The sequence below is a fragment of the Panthera leo genome, chromosome E2 (genome assembly GCF_018350215.1).
Source record: "Panthera leo isolate Ple1 chromosome E2, P.leo_Ple1_pat1.1, whole genome shotgun sequence".
Taxonomy (NCBI): domain Eukaryota; kingdom Metazoa; phylum Chordata; class Mammalia; order Carnivora; family Felidae; genus Panthera; species Panthera leo.
The window spans coordinates 31989356-32009496 of NC_056693.1; the positions used below are offsets into that span (position 1 = coordinate 31989356).

The 20141-nt window shown below is 46.1% G+C and overlaps 1 long non-coding RNA gene across 1 annotated transcript; it reads right to left on the reverse strand.

Moving 5' to 3' along the window:
• Positions 1-146: 146 nt before the first annotated feature.
• LOC122208545 lies at positions 147-19119 on the reverse strand. The gene is made up of 4 exons (XR_006197269.1): positions 18864-19119; positions 18654-18748; positions 962-1036; positions 147-267 (listed from the first exon to the last, which is right to left on the reverse strand). It is a non-coding gene; the product is annotated as an uncharacterized LOC122208545 (long non-coding RNA).
• Between the last annotated feature and the right edge of the window lie 1022 nt (positions 19120-20141).

The window sequence follows — 20141 nt, forward strand, 5'->3', positions numbered from 1 at the left end:
TGATTTGCAGGTGGCAGCACAATTAGTTACTATGACAGTACAACATCTTTGTGAGAACAGTGTGGGGCTGGGGTGCTTGGACCTGCTCATCCATGCAAAGACTTCTTGTCAAATATTTTAATGAGAAGAAAAGCATGGCAGTCGTGATGAAAATCCAAGGTGACCTTGGGCTGGGCAACACATCGCCGATCACCTAGTGGTTTTTCAAGGTCTTTTTTGGTGACGACGACGGCGGCGCCAGCAACGGCTTGTTTGCAGAGTTAGTCTCTAGAGGAGGGAGAGGAGGAGAAACGGAGAGACCCGCTTACAGAGAAGCATCTTTGCCTCAACATTAGACATTCGTTCTAGCGAACACTAGATACCAGCATCTAAAGCCTGTTTGTCCTTGGTTAGGTTAAAGACCTTCCGCTCCTTCAGTGGGGGGCCCACAGCCCCAAGCTTCTCAGTTGCATCTCCGGGCCGCCTTGGAGTCTGCTCACGGGTCCCCATCGCCCAGAAACCTAAGGGTCAACTCTCAGAACAGCAGGGGGCCACCAGGGACTCCCTTCTGATTGGACAGGGGTCTGTCCTGTGAGTTACCATTTTGAATATCAATTCTATGCACTCTGGTAAACACCGAATACATTCCCTTTCCTACTTCAGCAGATAGTGTCCCCTTCTGTGTTTGCAATCCAAAGCCCTGGCCCATACGTGCACTTGTATACATTTAATTTTACGCAGGCTGTGTTTAAGGAAAGATCGTTCCCTGTTTCCGTTGTATTTTGCTGCTTTTCCAGGTGGGGGTTTCACCATGTTGAAAAATACAGAAGTCCCCTGCCTGCCAATATCAGAAATCCTATTACTTCTCTTCTCTCTTTGGATTAAGGTATAGACTCTAAAACATATTTTCAAGCTATGTTTAAGCCACATTGATCCACAGTACTTTATCAGAGATTACCTTTAAAAATTGGCTAGTGCTTACCTGGGAAAGCAGAGCATGGAGGGAATGGGAGCCTCCGAGGGGCCACAGGACCTTGGTACTTGCTATTTCCTCTGCCTGGAAAACAGAAATTGTTCATATGCTCTGATCATGGTCAATGTAATCTTGTTCTGATTTTTCTTTCTCCACCTCCCACATCAGTAACACTGGCTCCCTAAATTGGTAGAAGGTAATGGAATAAGGATGAGGAGGAATTGTCAGAGAGAGAGAGAGAGAGAGAGAAAGAGAGAGAGAGAGAGAATAGGCTGAAAAGTCTCCCCTAGTGATTTGGATATCAAACCCTTTCCTTCCTTTCCGACTGAGAAACTCTTGAGTCAACAGAACATTATTGCAAAATTTTTGATCAATGCCTAGGAGTTAGTTTCCTGCGATGGACCAAATTGTAGCATAATTATAGAAATTAACTTCATTTAATCAAGGTAGAGTGGGTGGGAGATTGGTGGGGGGAGCAAATCACCTACCTTGAAACAAACCGGACGGAGACCTTCAGAGTTACCTAAACCTTGAAAATATTATGGTGCTCCCCTGACCTACCATAGAGAGTTCAAAAACTTATAAAATCGTAAAATACAAAACTTATATGCTGATCGACAAATGGCTCATTGGAAAAATTTCTTAATGCAAATTTCCGGCTAAGCTCATCAAAACTTAAATTTCTGTGGTGTCTCCGTTTTCCTGGTGCCGTAAGCCACATGCTTTGCTGGTTCTTTGAGCCATCTTGCACTCACCAGTAGTCAGAACGCTGTGTCCTAGACATTTATGAACAGTGTGGTTCTAAGTTAGCCTCAGCTTCCTCGGATACAGGATTCGTGGTGTCTACTTGTCTGCCACCGTGAGATATGACCACGAAAACACTTGATAAATCGTAAAGGGCTGTACAAGGTACGTCGTTGTTAATTCTGAGTGGATAGTGAGAGATAGATTGTGAAGGCATACTCCGTGCTCCTGAGAATCTGAAAAAGTTAGTGACTCCAAAAACATGCTTCTCCCTGTTATGCATATGGACATACCCTGGAGCAACAAGGTAGGGGAAACCACAAGAGATTTTTATGATGTTCTGGAAAGGGCTCGCTGGCAGCCTTAACATTTGATGGTGAGATTAGGAAAAAGGCATTTTCAGATTCAAGGAATAGGCATCTCATGAATCCACAGTCAGAAGTTACTAGATGATGCCCCCAAAAGATAGGCACAGAGCTCCAGGAAACAGACATCCAACCTAACAAAACAGTAAAGGGATTCCTGGGATGATGTTGAAGAAAGATACCAAGAAGTCAGTCTAGTGGACTGGGTCCAGACCGAGTAGGAGAATGGGGTGCTAGAGTCCAAAAGAAGAATCTAAGAATCCCTAGATTCTAGAAGAATCCCAGACTGGTCAAAGAGCAGACATATTTTTAAATGCTGAGAGAAGAGTCACAGTTGTGATAGAGAGGCTGCAGGTGAATTACTTGAAAGGTGGCTAGAAAACAAGGCTCTTAGCAACTCCAGGGAAAACAAAAAGCTCTGTAAGAAGGAGATGTAATTATAATCAGTGGCTCAGCTGAGGGTAATACTGACATGATCATAACAAGGTAAAAGGCTGAATATTGAACTAAATCAAATTGTGACCTAACTCTATTGGGAGGAAGGTGACAGGAAGTGAGCCTGATGTTACCAGGCATATGTGTTGGAGGTGGGCAGCGGTGAGAAATGCATGAAGACCCAGAACACCTCACATTCTACTGTAGGAAGTTAACAGACAATACCGAGATTTAAAACTAAAAACAAAAGCCTTCCAAACATCTTGTTTAGAAACAAGGAAATACGTTCCCAAACATATGTCGGAAAGGACTGAAGGTCACCTCTAGAGAGCAGGACTAGGGTGCAAGGGGGAGCCTCACAGAATTCTTCTTAGAATCTGGGCTAAGATGACAACAGACAGGACAGAGGTCGGCACTCTTTAGCCACAAACAAGGAGGCGTGAAAGCAGAAAGTGCAGCGGCCGGATTAAGAGCCGCCAGCTCTCTATCTTGACTCTGTCTTCGTCTGGGAATTAATAGGTTACAATGAACATCTCTACCTGGGAAAGGCCTGGCTGGCGCCCAGGGTCCGCACTCCACAAACACTGACAACAGCAATAATGAAGCTGCCAGTCCCAGGGGCACGCTGGGGACGCATCTGCCACAGGCTGGTCTCGCAAGCTGTCAGCTTTCTTAAATGCACGTTGCCAGGCCAGGGGAAGATGTCACCTGCTCTCCCTGGTGCACCCTCACTGCTTATTGTCCTTGCTCATTCCCACAAATTCGGCCCCGTTATGTCTCAATACGGGTTTCTTCTGTGGTAAAGAAGGTGCTGTTCTGCTTTTCGCCAAAATTCTTGGAGAGCTCGCAAAATTCGCCTGGAGCTGGATTCCTAATGTGGGATCTATGGAGGGAGGTCTCGGCGGGTTCTTTGAACCCCCCTGAAAATCTATGGAAACCTGCATATGTTTGTGGACGTGCATTTATTTTGCGGAGGTTCGGCACTTAGCTGTGCAGAGGGCTGGGGTTCGTGACCCAAAGCACCAGACTGAAAGCATTGGATACCAGGCGAGGATAGAGTGATGTCGCCATGTTATGCCATCCACTTAATAGAGACTAAAGAAAGGGCAAGCATTGTTGGGGTCCAGGGGCTTCTAGATAATTCCCAGCACTGTTCTTTCAGCTTTCTGCATCCTGCGGGAGTAAACCCATGCAGCAGCCACCTGGAGAGGCGGGGACGTCTGCCTAAGACAGGAGAGAGGCAAGGCAGTCTGGAGAGCTCAGCGATGCTTTGCCCTGGGATTCACAACACCCTCCACCCTCCACCCCAAACCCACCCCCACGGCTGTGTTGCCTGGTGACCCTTGAATAGCCGGGAGAGGAGGCAGATTCTCAGAGCTCGTTTTAGGGGCTCTAGTTGGAGGTTGAGATTCATCAAACACGGGGAACTGTAAAGGGCACGATACAGGTGTTCGCAGCAAAGACCTCACTCCCAGGAACGCGCTGTCATGCGTGCAAAGCACCGTTGTCATAATCCCCCAGACTTGGGTCGCCTTTGTGCCATATTAACAGATGGGCTGGGGGCAAGTGGTTTAACATCTGCAAACCTCAGCTTCCTCGTCTGTTAAATGGGAGTCATTTGACCCAATTCTCCAGGCTTTCCTGAGGACTGCATAACGATATCTATTCAAGCATTCGATGCCGGGGAAATGGCTAGCGTTCCATAGATGGTAGCTGGGATTATCACTTTTTAAAAAATAGGGGAATAAACATCATGGGATCTCATCTTTTAAGGAGCAAATGATTGGACCTTATGTGTGTTTTTCATGCCAACAATAATATTCCTACAGAACTCATGATCGCTTTTCGTTTCTGGAGTTCAGTTGTTCTCGGCTGGGAGGGAGGTTCGTCCCCCAGGGGACATTGTCACGTCTGGAGACATTTTTGGTAGCCACAACTGGGGGGATGCTTTTGCTACTGGCATCTAGTGGGTGGAGGCCAGAGATGCTGCTAAGTGTCTGTCACGCCCTGGAAAGCTCCCACAACAAAGGATTATTTTGCCCACGACGTCCGTGATGCCGAGGCTGAGAAAGCCTGTTCTAGCATTACATATGAAACCCAAGTGGGGAAAAAAATACACTCTAAGGGCCCTACTGAGGGCACTCCTCCGTTCTTGGAAGAGACAGTGGCTTGATTTTAAGAACAGCGTTTCCAGCTGCTTGGCTTGCCATCTCTATTCTGACAGTCAGCGAGAGCGAATGACAGCATGACCGCGGCCGCAGGGTGAGGCAGACCAGTGCTGGGGTGGGGGGTGGGGGGGGTGGGGTCCTGCACCCGAGGGGCAAAGAGAGCCTGCTATTGTCTGGCGCTTTGGTAGAAACAACAAAGCTCTGTTGGTCTCCACTGTGTTATTAATTTAAACTTTCAGTAGGAGATTGATCGGCAGAGGTAAAGTGAGGCTTAAGATTTTTTTCAAAGCGCCAGAGTGCAAGGTGGCAAGTGTAACCTTTTGACGCGCCCCCCCCCCCCCCCCTGCACCAAACCTCTCCCACGGCATTCTAAAACAAGGCTGGCTCCGATTGGGGTTGTGGAGCCCAGGATTAAACGATGATTTCCACGTCACGGTTTCTGAACTGTTGGCCATCCTTGCAAATTGCCATCTTGGAAGCCATTGCACACAGACAAAAATTTCAGCTGGAGGGAGGTGATTATTTATCCAGCAGCACCCTGTTGTTTCTGATGGGGTTTTCCAAGACGGAAAGGCTCAGAAGTATAGAAATAGCAACATCACCCACACTTCCCTTTCTCTTCTCTTGTAAATCCATACCCAGATGTGCTAACAGGAAGACCATGGTAGGGCGGGAAGGATACCCAAAGTGACGGGAGGACTCCCGTGGTTGCACGGTGGGTTTTTGTCCCAGCGCCCCGAAGCCAGCCATCCTCCCCACCTCTCATCCGTCTTTTGTGTGAAAGTCTTTGCTAAGAGTCAAGTCTCAACTGATAAGGCCTTGGAGACATAATCATTTTCCATTGACGCCACTTTGCAACCAATTCACAAACATTTTCATATTAATATTGAGCAATTTCCCTACATTCTAATCCGTCAAAGTAGGCTATTAATCCTTCCTGTACCATTCTCTATTCAAATGCTAACAATTTTCTTCTCGCGAGCTAAAACATTTGTCCGACAGCCCCTCGCACAAAGACCCTGCATTGTTAGTGATGATGGATCACAGTGTTAATATGAAGGATGCGATGTAAATTACATCATTGATATTGTACCTATGTAGAGGAAGAAAATCTTTTTCAGCAATCATTTGTATGCTAAAGATAATGAAAGTGATCCCATAGCACAGCAACCTTAATTTTCCTTTCTAAGAGAGAAAAAAAAAAAAGGTTCTTTATGGTAGAGAATATGGAAATCCATCACGATTTATAATGGATGGCGCACAGGCCATCGTTTACTTTCTGAAAAAAAAAAAAAAATTCACCGTTTCTTTTAAAGAACTTATTGAAATGACTTGAGAAACCGTGTTAAAATATCTCTTAAGAATTGCATACCCCGTGGTTACCAGGAGAACGATGTGGATCAGTCATTTCAATAAGTCCTTTAAAAGAAATACCTAGCAAGTCGGGGGTCGTAAGTAGCACTAAAGTAATCGCTGCGATGATTCATTCACTTCTGTTTATTTTCCACCTCTGAGTTTGCTGGCCTCCAGGTTTTTCCTTCTGTGCCAAGGGCTGCATGAAGGCAGATATCCAGGATTCATCCTTCCTATCTTTCTCTCCCCTGTCAGCCCCGCACTTAAAGACTCGTCCATTCTCCCTGAAAAGACTTTCCCTCCCCATCAATCTCTCCATTAGCCACTTCCGGTGCCTTCAACCGAGACTCCGCCATTTTTCATGTGGACTTCAGCCAATCTGGTCTCCCCGCGCGTTTGACCCCTTCTTCACAGCGGAACCCAAGAGATGTTGAAAAACAAATGTGATCATGTCGCTTCACTATTTTAAAAGAAAAGTAAATTAAGTATAAAACAACCTCTTTGTCCTTAGGGGTCATGTTCCAGTGCCTTCCTTTGGGCTGGCAAGATGTCGCTAATCTGGCTCCTGCTATGTGACCCCATCTCCCGCCACTTCAGCTAGAGAGTTCCTTCTTCTGGCCAACATCTTTCCTTCCGAGTGTCCTTGCATACGTTCTTGCTTGCCTGGCAAGCTTTTGCTCTTGCTCGTGTCCTGCATATGTTCCAAACATATCCTTCAGGCATCAGCCAGAAAACCATTTCTTAAGGAAGCCTCCTTTGTCGACTCGCCTTGTACCACCCTCTCCCGCCTCCATGCACATCAGTATTCCGGGTACACCCTGCACTTTCCCTTCACCACATTTACCAAGAGTTATAATTCACGCATTCTTGGCAAATGAGCAACTCAATAAGCACTTAGAGGACACGGGGCACCCGGGTGGCTCAGTTGGTTAAGCACCCAACTTTGGCTCAGGTCATGATCTCACGGTTCGTGAGTTTGAACCCCGCGTTGGGCTCTCTGCTGTCCGCACAGAGCCCACTTGGGATCCTCTGTCTCCCTCTCTCTCTGCCCTCCCCTGCTCGCGTACGCACAAGCTCTCTCTCTCTCTCTCTCTTTCAAAATAAATCAGCATTAAAAAAAATCTTAAAAAAAAGAACAGTTGAGGACATAATGTGTGAATGAACTAAATCTGCACAGAGCATTTTACTAGGAGCTTGAGGAATAAATACAAGCATAAGACACAGTATCTGGAAATGACGGTGTGAAACTTGAACATCATTAAAAAAATAATAATAATAAGAGAAGATCCGAATCTCTGTGCTCGAAAACTCCTGGGAAATGTTCTCCCCCATCTTTGCATGCATTTGGTTTCTTTGGGGATTTCAATAGTTTTGCATCTGAAAAGACAATTGGTGCTTCTCTTCCGTTGAGCCCCATTAAACCTCATTATTGCTTTCTGAGGATTAAGACTTGCCCCTGAGGAATTAGTGATTGGGGGGGGGCCCTGTTTTTTTTTTTTTTAAGTTTATTCATTTACTTTGAGAGAGACAGAGACAGCCTCGGGTGGGGTTGGGGCAGAGAGAGAGAGAGGGAGACAGAGAAGCCCCAGCAGGCTCCGTACTGTCAGCAGGAACCCAGATGTGGGGTTCCGTCTCACCAATCATGAGATCATGACCTGAGCGGAAACCAAGAGCCCACGCTTCGCCACCCACTGAGCCACCCAGCTGCCCCGAGGGAACCCCTGTTCTCAAGCAGCTCTTGTGATGGGCAGAACCGAAGACTGAGTTTCTGGGTCTCCAGCCCAGGGGGTAACACCCATGGAGTTAAAACTGCTCCTGGCCGTGAAACAGTCAGGCCTAATACTCAGGCAAGAGAGAAAAGGGGGGTTGGAAGAGTAGAAGGGAGAACAGAAAGAGAAGACTAGAGAAGGAGTGACAGCGGAGAGGTTTGACTCATCTGTGGGCATGCTCAGATAAGGGGCTTATGCCCCAGATCATTGTTTTCCCTGCTGGCTTCCCGGAGCACTCTGTGACAGGTATGGGGGGGGGGGGGGGCGGGGGCGGGGAGGAAAGGACCCTGATACAGAAAGAAAAGAGCCCTGGGATGTAGAGGGGGTAGAAAGGGAGACTACAATGGGGACTACCACCTTCCAGGGCCTCAACAATCCGTGTGAGCCCGAGTCCTCCATTGGGAGGACTGCCAAGTTCTCCATTGGGAGGACTGCCTAGTCCTCCACGAGCACAGCCCTGGGCACCCAGCACCCTGCAAACATCTGTATACCTGGTCTGCATTTCCTCAAACACCACATCCTGATACATGTCTGATGACCTAAGGACCTACTTGGCACAACTCAAGTCTCCGTTTGCCTGAACAGAGCCCTCGGATCCGGCGATGGGAAGGCCCACTCTTCTTTTCGCTTGGGGAAAAGACCTGTTTACAATGCACTTGTCATCCCGGCTCCCTGCTGAAGATTTGCAGCAGACACAAAGCGATCATTTTACAAGATCGAGGAAGTCTGGGAAATCAGGTTTTCGGAGTATCACCTTCTGCTTTGGCTCATTGGCTTAATCCATTGTCCTTAAACCAAGGGACTCGCAAAGAGATGGTTACGGGGTCACAAGACAACATGTGGCTTTTATTTCCTCTTTCCTAGCCAGTATCTGAAAAGCCCCGTGTTGGAATCTAAAATAATTCAGGCAGTCATAATCCTCACCTGCTGAAATAGTATTACATATATATATATATATATATATATATATATATATATATATATACACACACACACATACATATAATGAGTAACCTAGGAAGTTTCCTGCACCTGCTGGTTCGCTACACGGGCCGAACTTGGTGAAGAGTTGGAGAGGTTGGAGGCAAGATGTCCAACCTGGCATCGTTTATAATAACCAAACACTGAAAAGAGCCTGAATGCCCACAGCTAAGGGGATGGTTATGCACGTGACGGCATAGCCCTGTGGGGGAATATAATGCTATCATTAGCCAAAGCTTGGGGAAATGCCAATAATGGTCTGAAAATTGCTGAATACCAAATTTTCTACATAGGGTTGTCTCCATTATGTAGAAATGCACAGGAAAAAAAAAAAAAAAAAGACCCTCGAGATTTGCACTGGGAGGTAGGATCATGAACATTTCCCCCCTGACTTATTTTACATTTTTATAATTTCTGGCTTTTCTACAAAGGAGTCACATTGCTTTTATAAATACATGAGCGTTTTCTATCTATTTCTATCTCTATCTATTTATCGATCGATCGATCTATGGTTTTCTTTAAGGCGAGAAAATTGGTTTCCAGAAGATACCATACATTGATCTGATACCAAATGATTGAACATCAGCCCCAGGCTTAGGCTGCCGCCTCTCACCGCATCTCCCTATAGACTTGGGTCCAAAAGACAGGAGTTCAGATCATTCTACCTACGCTACTAAACAGGCCAACGAATCCTCCGGAGAAAGCCAGCTTTTCTCCATCACCGGTGGCCATGATGACTGGTGGAATCCAGGCCAGTTCAAAAAAAAATTTTTTTTTAATGTTTACTCATTTTTAAGAGAGAGAGAGAGAGACAGAGTGCAAGTGGGGGAGAGGCAGAGAAAGAGGGAGACACAGAATCCGAAGCAGTCTGCAGGCTCTGAGCACGTGGCAGCATAGAGCCTGATGCGGGGCTTGAACCCATGAACTATGAGATCATGACCTGAGCCGAAATTGGACGCTCAACCGACTGAGCCACCCAGGTGCCCCAGAAATTCTTTTTTTTAAATTTATTTTAATCTTTGTTCATTATTTTTGAGAGAGAGAGAGAGCAGGGGAGGGGCAGAGAGAGAGGAAGACACAGAATCCGAAGCAGGCTCCAGGATCCGAGCTGTCAGCGCAGAGCCCGATGCGGGGCTCAAACTCACGGACCGTGAGATCGTGACCTGAGCCGAAGTCGGCCGCCCAACCGACTGAGCCCCCCAGGCGCCCCTATGCCTATTTATACTGAAAGTCCATTTAGCAGACTTTCAAAAGAGCCGGAGAGCCATTTTGAAAGTGGAAACGAGAGGCAAGAAAACTGACTTTTTGCTGGAGCGTTTAGCAGAGGCCTCACTCTACGCACAGCGTGGGAGCATTTCCTCCAACCAGCTCCTTGCTTCTTAACTGCACTTAGGTTCAGGGGTGTTGTCCACACGCAACCAGATGGCCGCCCAGAGCCTTTCTGCTCCTGGTGCTGAAAGCCAGTGGGTAGATAATTATTCAAGGTCAGATTTTTAGAGTTGGATGCCAGGAAAAAAAAAAAAAAAAAAAAAAAAGCAAACATTCAGGGTTAGCCAATACTTTGCAAACACTTGTTTAAGGATTTCCTAATTACTCTAAGTGGCTCATCTCGTTCTTGCACTTAAAAGGCTGCTGCTTCGCGTGATGTCATCTCCTGCCCATTAGCTCAGCGGTCAATTTGCAGTATTAGGAGAGGCAGCAAGAAAATATTTGCAAACATCAACATTCTCAAGTCTTAAAAGATAATCCCCCTTTCAACTCCCTATGAGCATATCAGCAGTACAGTTAGGTTTTCAGATTCCTCTAAATGGTAACACCACCAGCTGGATTGTACAGAAAACCTTTCTTCTGAAGAACTCAAAGAAATTTCTAAGTGGTATCACATCAATTGCCGAGCAAGTCCTCAGAGGACTGGCCAGGCAGGTAGTGAGAGGGTAATTAGAAATGCAAATTGATAAGCTCTTTTAAAATAGCGCCAGAGCCAGCTCCCACCTGAGTAAATCTGGTGTAAGATTTTAGTTTCAGGATTGCTTGCTTCCAAGAGATCCTGATCCGTTGACCATGGTATTGTTTCATCAGTTCTTCATAACAGCAATATTATCACGAGCACCTCCATACTGCAGACGGGGAGACTGAGGCAGCCAGCGGCGAAGCAACTTAACGCCAGGCCACGCAGCTTAAGTGACAGCCCCAGAGTTGGAACGTGACCAGATGTGTCTGACTTTTTTTTTTTTTTTTTTTTTTTTTTTTTTTAAATTTTTTTTTTTTTCAACGTTTATTTATTTTTGGGACAGAGAGAGACAGAGCATGAATGGGGGAGGGACAGAGAGAGAGGGAGACACAGAATCAGAAACAGGCTCCAGGCTCTGAGCCATCAGCCCAGAGCCTGACGCGGGGCTCGAACTCACGGACCGTGAGATCGTGACCTGGCTGAAGTCGGACGCTTAACCGACTGCGCCACCCAGGCGCCCCTGTGTCTGACTTTTAAAGTTTGACCTGTAACTTACCACGTGGCTGACACGATCTCCTTTCTCTCCTGCGGAACGGGAGATGAGGGGATTTTTCACAAGCGTGGCGCAGGTGGAAATCTCGCTAGAGGAGAATGTTTGCCAGACTGGTTTTCAATCTCTGTTCCTCCACTTATCCTTAGCTGGGTGACCCTGGCCAAATTACTTAGTTTCTCGGAGCTTCCGTTTCTTTGTTTGCATAATGGAAATGACAGTGGTTCTTACCTTGGAGGGTTGTTGTAGAGATTAAATGAGCGAATGCAAGTTAGATACTTACCATGGTGCCCGGGCATAGTAAGTGCTCAATAAAAGTTTGTGTATTATTATTAGGATGTATAACCTATATATTATTATAATACATATTTTTATTATTATATACTATTTATATACAAGTATAATAAAGCAACAAGGTTATTATTACCATTAGTAGTATATAGTCTATATAATAGTAGTACATATATCCTTATTATATAATAAACAGCATATTATTATTACTATTAATAGTAATACATATATCCTATATATTAGTATAATACATACATTTATTATTATATCTCATTGACATCTGAGTATAAGAAACACCAGGGGTGCCTGGGTGGCTCTGTCAGTTGAGTGTCTGACTCTTTTTTTTTTTTTTAACGTTATTTATTTTTGAGACAGAAAGAGACAGAGCATGAACAGGGGAGGAGCAGAGAGAGAGGGAGACACAGAATCCGAAGCAGGCTCCAGGCTCCGAGCTGTCAGCACAGAGCCCGACACGGGGCTTGAACTCACGGACGGTGAGCTCATGACCTGAGCCGAAGTCGGACGCTTCACCGACCGAGCCACCCAGGCGCCCCGAGTGTCTGACTCTTGATTTCAGCTCAGGTCGTGATTCCATGACCTGATTCATGATTCCATGATTCCACACGGGGATCAAGCCTCGCATCAGGCTCTGTGCTGAGTTACCCCTCTGCCCCTCTCCCCTGTTCATGCTCTCTCTCTCTCTAAAATAAAAAAAAAAAAAAAAAATAGGATTATTACTATTACCATTATTATTAGTATATATATATATCTTATGTATTAGTATAATACATACATTTATTATTATATGTTATTTACATGAGTATAATAAATGAACAGGATTATTATTACATATATTTATTATTATATCTTATTTGCATATGAGTATAATAAACAGGATTATTACTATTACTATTGTTGTTAGTGTATATATCCTATACATTAGTATAACACATATGTTTATGATATATTATTTACATACAAGTACAGTAAACAGGATTATTATGACTATTCTTCTGATTACTGTTGTCATATTGTTCCTACACGCCCATCGTGCTCTCAGAGGGCGCCATCCGATTAATCTCCAAACCGACAATTTGTGTAGAAGGCTTGGGGGGCAAACTCTGTCCTGGGGATCCACTCACCCGAGCCTCCGGCGCCTCGAAGATGGGAGAGAAAGGCTCCCACACCGCTCTTCCTTGAGCCTGGTTCCCCCTCTGCAGTTACCAGGCGAGTATTTACTAAGCAAAACCTCCATCGACTTCCAAAGCAAGGAAGCTGCGGTTAATTTCACATGCCAAGAGAGACCCATGGCGCAGCATCAGTGTCCTAATTTATGAAGAGTGAAATACACTCCAGACGTGGCCAGCTGGTTCAGGTGAGGGGATAACAGAATAATAGCAAGCAACATCATGCCAAGTAACTCAAATTGTATAAGATAAAATTCAGCAATATTTAAAAGTAATTCGGCTCATTGGAAGCTTCTAGACATTCCAAAACTCAGTAATAACTAAAGCACACAGTGCAATGAATAAAATGAAAACGTGACCCGGGATCTCCCCATTTATTTAGAACCGAGAAACTGAAAATTGCTCTCTCTAACCGATAGGCCGAAAGTTATTACTTCATTCACTTAAGCATTTTACATAAGGCAATTCTCTGATGATAAATCACACTGAAATTGATTTCAGTTTAAAAATGAAAAAAAAAAAATTCCGCATTAACATGTGGAAGCTTAAAGATCTGTGGATCTGAATTATTGGGGGGCTCGTGCTAAGACAAATTGAAAAATAAGCTTGTAGTCACTCTTAGAAAATAAATCTCCTCAGAACCACCCATTATGCAAGGAAAAATAAACTGCCTCTCATTTCATTAGGAAAGCTCATTTGCATTAACATTTATACTTACATATGTAATAATGCATGGTCCCAGCCTGAATACAAGGTGGTAATTCAATCAAAAAGCTCCGTTGATATGCTATCATAAACAGCAAAAATGGAAACAGAGCCTTGGGAATAAATCACCCTCTTACTATTCAGCTGGGACCACACTGGGCTATTTTACACTACATGCATTGGTGCAATATTTCACAAATATAAAAACTGGTATTTTCCTTTTCTCTGCTGACATGTGGCCGTTGAACTGGTAGCTTGTGGAGCTCCAGCAGGTGGAGGGATGAATCCCAGTGGTGGAATCAGACGGCAGGCAATGACAATAAGGCAATTAAAATTTTTTTAATTAAAATAATTTTAATCAAAGTTTTGAAGAAAAAAAAAAACCCACTTGAAATCTTAATCCAAAGCATAAGGTTTCTACACACATCTCCATTTGGAGGGAAGGAGCCCTGGTGAAAATAAGCATCGTTTTCGAAGCGGCGATATTTTCAGTTGCTAATTAGACATCTTGGCTGATCGCACAATTTAGAAAATGGATAAGTGGCATTTTACCAGGTTCTACAAGGTTGTTTCTCAGACAGTGTCGAGGAATCTTGGTGGCGTTGCACATCCCTCCGCCTGGAATACTCCTCCCCTGTCCCCTCCTGCGCCTGGCTCGTCGTCATTCATTTCTGCATGCATTTATTTTCTCAGGCTTCCCTGATCACCTCCCTGTCACTGATGCTGTCCGTCATTCTATTACCTCATCCTGGTTTTCACTTATTTTTTAAATTATTTTTATTTTTTGACTTTATTTTTTTAAAGTTTATTTATTTATTTTTGACAGTGCAGAGAGAGAGAGGGGGCCGGGGATCTCCGACAGCAGAGAGCCCGATGCGGGGCTCGAACCCATGCACTGGGAGATCATGACCTGAGCCGAAGTCGGACGCTTAACCGACTGAGCCACCCAGCAGCTCCTCCTGGTGTTGTTGGGTTGTTTTTTTTTTTGGTCTTTGTTTTCAATTTATTGTAGACATTTTTAAGCATATTCAAAAATAAGGGGAATAACAGAACGAGACTCCGCTTTGACATCCCTGATACTTGGCCACTGTTTTCTCCTCTTCTGCCCACTGCCTACCTCCTATTCATGCCAAGTGGAACATCGCGTCCTTCCATCTGAAAGTATTTTGGGGTCTTTCTCCAAAATAGAAGGACTTCTAAAAATATAATCACATCTCAAAAACTATCACACCTAAAACAATTAACAATATCTGAAAAATTAACAATAATTAGTATCAATATCATGACATCACCAGGCCAGTGTTCACATTTACCTGATTTGTTGGAATCAGGATCCAAAAGAGACTTGTAATTTCCTGTGTCATATCGGGCTCTCTTGACCTTTGGGGTTTTTCTTCTATCTCTTTCTCTTTTTTAACTTGCAGGTTTTTTTTTTTTTTTTTGGAGGGGGAGGGTATAGTTGTGTTAAAGAAGCTAGGTCATTTGTTGTGTAGAACCTTCCACAATTTAGATTTGCTGATTGCATCTTGTGGGTAAGTTCCGCCGTCCCTTGTGGATCCTGTAAAGTGGTAGTTAGGTCTAGAAGCTTGATCAGATTCAAGTTCAGTATGTTTTTGCAAGGTCGTTTCGTTGATGGGGTTGTGTTCTTTCATTAAGAAGTATACGATGTCTGCCGTCTCTCTTTCCATGACGTTACTACTGACTGATGACCATTGCCTAGATCCATTGATTTATTAAGTCTTACAACATAGCGATGGTCTACTTCCAAACATTCCTTCTTCACCTATTAGCTAGAAAACTCTATAAGGAAAAGCTTTTCTTCATCAACTATATGGCTACCCTGAGATACAGGTCATATAGAAAAGGCAAGATAGATGCTTGATTTATCAGTTTTTGCAAATATTTACGTGGTTCCCTAGAATCTCCCAAAGGGACCGATGACTCAATGACTGATCTGTAACTATCTATCTATCATCCATCGATCTATCCACGACCAAAGTGTCCTTGTTTGTAGAGAAATTTATCTAGGTGAACATATGAGTTTAGTTAAAAAAAAAAAAAAAAAGATGTATCCATTAAATTATAGGGGAAGTGGGACAAAGCTATGTCCCAGATTGGGAAAGTCTTAAGTACGTGACAGAAGTTTGGAAAATGTTGCCTTAGAAAGCAGATCTCACCAGAGTTGGGTAGGGGGTAGGAAGAACTGGGTTTGATGCACATCATTCAGTATTATAAGCACATCTAACACAGAACAGATCCATCAAAGGAGGGAAGTCAGCTTGGAACTTGGGAAGCACTGATAGGAGGAGGCAGAATGGGCTGGGTCTAGAGAAGATGATGGGCCTGTCCCACCAACTACAGACTTCTGATATCCTTGCAGGTGCAGCTTGCAAAGGGGACGTGGGCACTGGGCTGTCTTCACATTTTCTCTATCCATTCATCTGGCAATGGGCACGTATGTTGTTTTTCTCTCTTGGCTATTGTGAATAACGCTGCAATGAGCATGGGGTGCGGCTATATCTTCGAGAGAGTGGTTTCATTTCCTTAGATAAATACCCTGGAGTAGAATGGTTGGCTCATAAGGTAGCTTTATTTTTAATTTTGTGGGGGAGAACGTCCATACTGTTTTCCATATTGGTCGCACCAATTACATACCTACCAAGAGTCCCCCAGGTTTCCCTATTCTCCACATCCTCCCCAACACTTGTTGTCTCTTGTCCTTTTGACAATGTCCATTCTAACGGATGTGGAATGGTATCTCATTGTGGTTTTGATTTGGACGTCGCTGATGGTTAATGGAGTTGGGCACTTTTTCATGTACCTGTTGGCCACGTGTATGTCTTTTTGGGGGAAAAAAAGGTCTCTACAGTTCCTTGGTCCGTTTTTCTAATCAGATCTTTTTTTTTTCTGCTGTTCAGTTGTATGAGTTCCTTATATGTTTTAGTTATTAACCTCTTATCAGATAGATGGCTTGCAAAGGCCTTCTGCCATCCTGTGCGTTGCCTTTTCATTTTGTTGATGGTTTTCTTTGCCGCACGGCAGCTTTTTAGTTTAAACGCAGTCCCACTTGTCTCTTTTTCGCCTTTGGTGCTTGTGCTTCTGAGGCCCTATCCAAAAAAAAAAAAATCATTGCCAAGACCAACGTCAAGGAGCTTTTCCCCTCTCTTTTCTTCCCTCACCCTCTTTGAGGTTGGGCGTGGCCATGTGATTTGCACTGGCCAATAAAACGTGAGCCAAAGTGACCCCAGTGAGCCATTTGCCGTGTGCTCTCCCTCTGCCACTGCAGTCTGCAACATTCTAAGGGTGCCTGTGCCCTTGGCTCAGGTCCCAGAGCGAGGATGATACAGACTGGAGTGGGGCCTTAGTATGGAATGAGCATCATGGGGTTAAGCCACTAAGATATGGGAGTGTGTGTTACGCACTATAACCTAGTCTATCCTGACTGATACAAGTAGGCACAGGTGAGTGGATGGCTGGTGGAAACTATTCTGTGGAAAAGTAGAAAACAGCCCAGAGTGTCTCAACCGTGGCATTATTGATATTTGGCCGCCATACTTCTCTCATGCAGGTTTAGCCGCACCCCTGGCCTCTACCCATCAGGGGTCAGTGCCACTCCCTCCCTGAGGTGTGACAACCCAAAATGTTTCTAGACATTATTAAATGTTCCTGGGTTGGGGGGGGGGGCGCATTCACCCCCATTTGAGAAGCACTGCTCCAGACAGAACATGGAAATTTGGGTCTGGGTGGGGCTGGGAGAGCAGGGAACGACGGAGAATGCGGCAGGAAAGGACAAGGGAACAACTCATGACAAGCAATTTAGGCCGGGGACAGACGTCATCAAATCTGTGCTTTGGAAAGATCGTCCTGGCTGTTCTGGATCACCCTAAAGTTTCCAGGCCTCTTGCCAGTGACCCTGATCCTCGTGAAGTGACATGTTGGGATGATGCCTGATGCACGTGTCCTCGTCAGTGTGAATTAGGGTGTTGGTTAGCGTAAGCCTGGCCCGAAGAGTTGTCACCACTGGGTTCAAGGTGAGTTTCTGGAAGCTTAGCTACACCGTGGTGACAGCACCCATTTAATAGATGAGGAAATACAAGCTCAGATAACAGAAGTCACTTTGCAAGGCAGCACGGCTAGGAAATCCACCGAGAGGACAACAGGCACAAGACTGAGGACTTGCCAAATGCAGGACCCTTGCTTGACTCCACAGAGGAGGAAGTATGGATTTTACATCAAAGAGAGAACTTTCTGACACCGCGTCGCCATAAAAGTGAAATTTCCTCCTTCGAGTCTTGCACGGGGCGTGTACATGTCAGGGACGCTTCGAGAAGCTTTCCTGGGGCGCCTGGGTGGCTCAGTCGGTTAAGCGTCCCACTTTTGATTTCGGCTCAGGTCATCATCTCGCGGGTTCGGGAGATCGAGTCCCGCATCGGGCTCTGGGCTGACGGCGCAGGGCCCGCTTGGATCCTCTCCCCGTGTCTCCGACCACCCTCCGCTCGTGTGCTCTCTCTTTCCCTCTCTCAAAATAAGTAAAAGAAACATTTTTGAAAGAAGCTTTGTCGACATTCCCTCACTTAATCCTCATAAAACCCTGGCAGGCAGGCATCACTGTTATCCCTGTTTTATGGATGGAGAAAACGAGGCAGAGGGAGTTTACATAGTTCACCCAGCCGGTAGAGCTGGGATTCAGATATGATTTGTCCATCCTCCGAACCCCTCTGCTGTGCTGCCTCTTTGTAGAAACCTTAGGATATAGTGGGCTTCCGGCCCCCAGAAATTTAAGCCAAAGCTGCTCATTTTACTGAGTGAGATAGGACGTATGAAAACACAACGTATAGCACCTGCTACATACCAAACGCCCCGTCCATAGAAACCAACCTTTCGGGGGGGGTGGGGTCCAGCAAGGATGCTGAGAGCACTGGGAGTCTCTCGAGGCCCTTCCCAACTGGTGCTGTCATCAGCATCCCCCAAAGAGGCGCGACAGCCCCGCGCCGCGCCGTGCGGACAAAGCAAACGGCTTGGACAAGCGTCACCGCACAGGAACGGGAGGGGCTTACATGGCGTGGCACCTGCCCATATGCCAGGCCCCGTCCTAAGCACACGGTGGACATTAACTCCCCCAAACCCCACTCAGGTACTGTTGTCACTTAAGGCTTCCAGGTGGGGAAACAGAAGCTAGAGAAGATGAAGCGACTTGCCCACCTGATTCTACTGGAAGAAGTGCGATGGATGGGCCTCGGGGTTTTATACGACGATGCTGACGTTACAGGCTCAAATCCCGGTCCTGAAGCCGCCGCCTGGTTTAAAATTTCAACGAAACAGGCCCAGGCATTATAGGTGCAAAAAAAAAAAAAAAAAAAAAAGCCGCTCCTGGTGGAGAAGGTCAGAGATACTCGAGAAAGGGGTGTTCACCTGTCGGGGATGCGGGGAGGGGCCACCCTGGGCCAGGGTCGTGAGGGCTGTAAGCAGCAAAGCAGCTTATTTTTAAGGAGCTCGGAATCCAGACAGGGGGAGAGAAGGCACGGCAAAGGCTCTCAGGACGAAGAGAGGAGCGGTCGGTGCCACGACAGGAGGCGACGGGGCTTCTCTCCTAGGGCGCTGCCTCTCAGCCTTCCAGCCATTTGCAGCGCGCCAGATCTGGGTTCCTCCTTTTAATTCTGTAAGCAGCAAGAGACAAGGCCAACGTTAGACGCGGAGTCCCAAAAGGCCTCCACCATCCATAGAGGCCCCGGAGAACCGGGAACGCGCCATATACTATCTCTCGGGGCGCCTGGATGGCTCAGTCGGTTAAGCGTCCGACTTCGGCTCAGGTCATGATCTCGGGGTTCACAAGTTCGAGCCCCGCGTCGGGCTCTGTGCTGACAGCTCGGAGCCTGGAGCCTGCTCCCGATTCTGTGTCTCCCTCTCTCTCTGACCCTCCCCCCATTCATGCTCTGTCTCTCTCTGTCTCAAAAATAAATAAACGTTAAAAGAAAATTTAAAAACATTTAACTATCTCTTCTGCAAACACATGCCCACGCACGCGCGTGCATCCACAGGGCGCACACATGCACATCGGGGAAAGGAATCGGTAAGCCCCCCTTGGCTTCCAGGACTCGGGATCCCGATGGTCAGGTGGGAGGAGCAGAGGCCTGAGTCTGGACACTTCCCGTTGGAGCACCTGCCCGTGTGCCATGCGCTGGGATTCGTTTTAAAGCTGGAGGTTTAAACTAGGGGGGCCTGTGAGGTGCTGCGGGAGCCCAGGGTGAGGGGAAGTGACTGAGTGCATCTCCGAATTGCATGGTCCCCGGAGGCAGGACTCTTGTCCTCATTGCCCTTCGGATCCCCAGGGACTAGCAAAGTCTTGCCACACTGAGTCGGCCAGCCATACATGTCTCTTGAACAGACGAATGGAGACGTCTGTGACCTTGGCCAAGGTCAGCTTCTTCCCTGCTGGCATGAGGGATCCTACAACCACACAGGGACGCCCTGCGGAAGGATCTAGTGACCGAATGTATGGGAGAGGCTTCCAGGAGGCAGGTGGCCCATTTCCTAAGCGAAGAATCTACTCTCTGACAGGCTACGCATTCACCGGATCTCCCGTGGCAATAAGAAAATACACTTCATGGTACAGTTCTCCATTTTTTTTTTAACGTTTATTTATTTCTGAGAGACAGACAGAGACAGAACGCCAGTGGGGGAGGGGCAGAG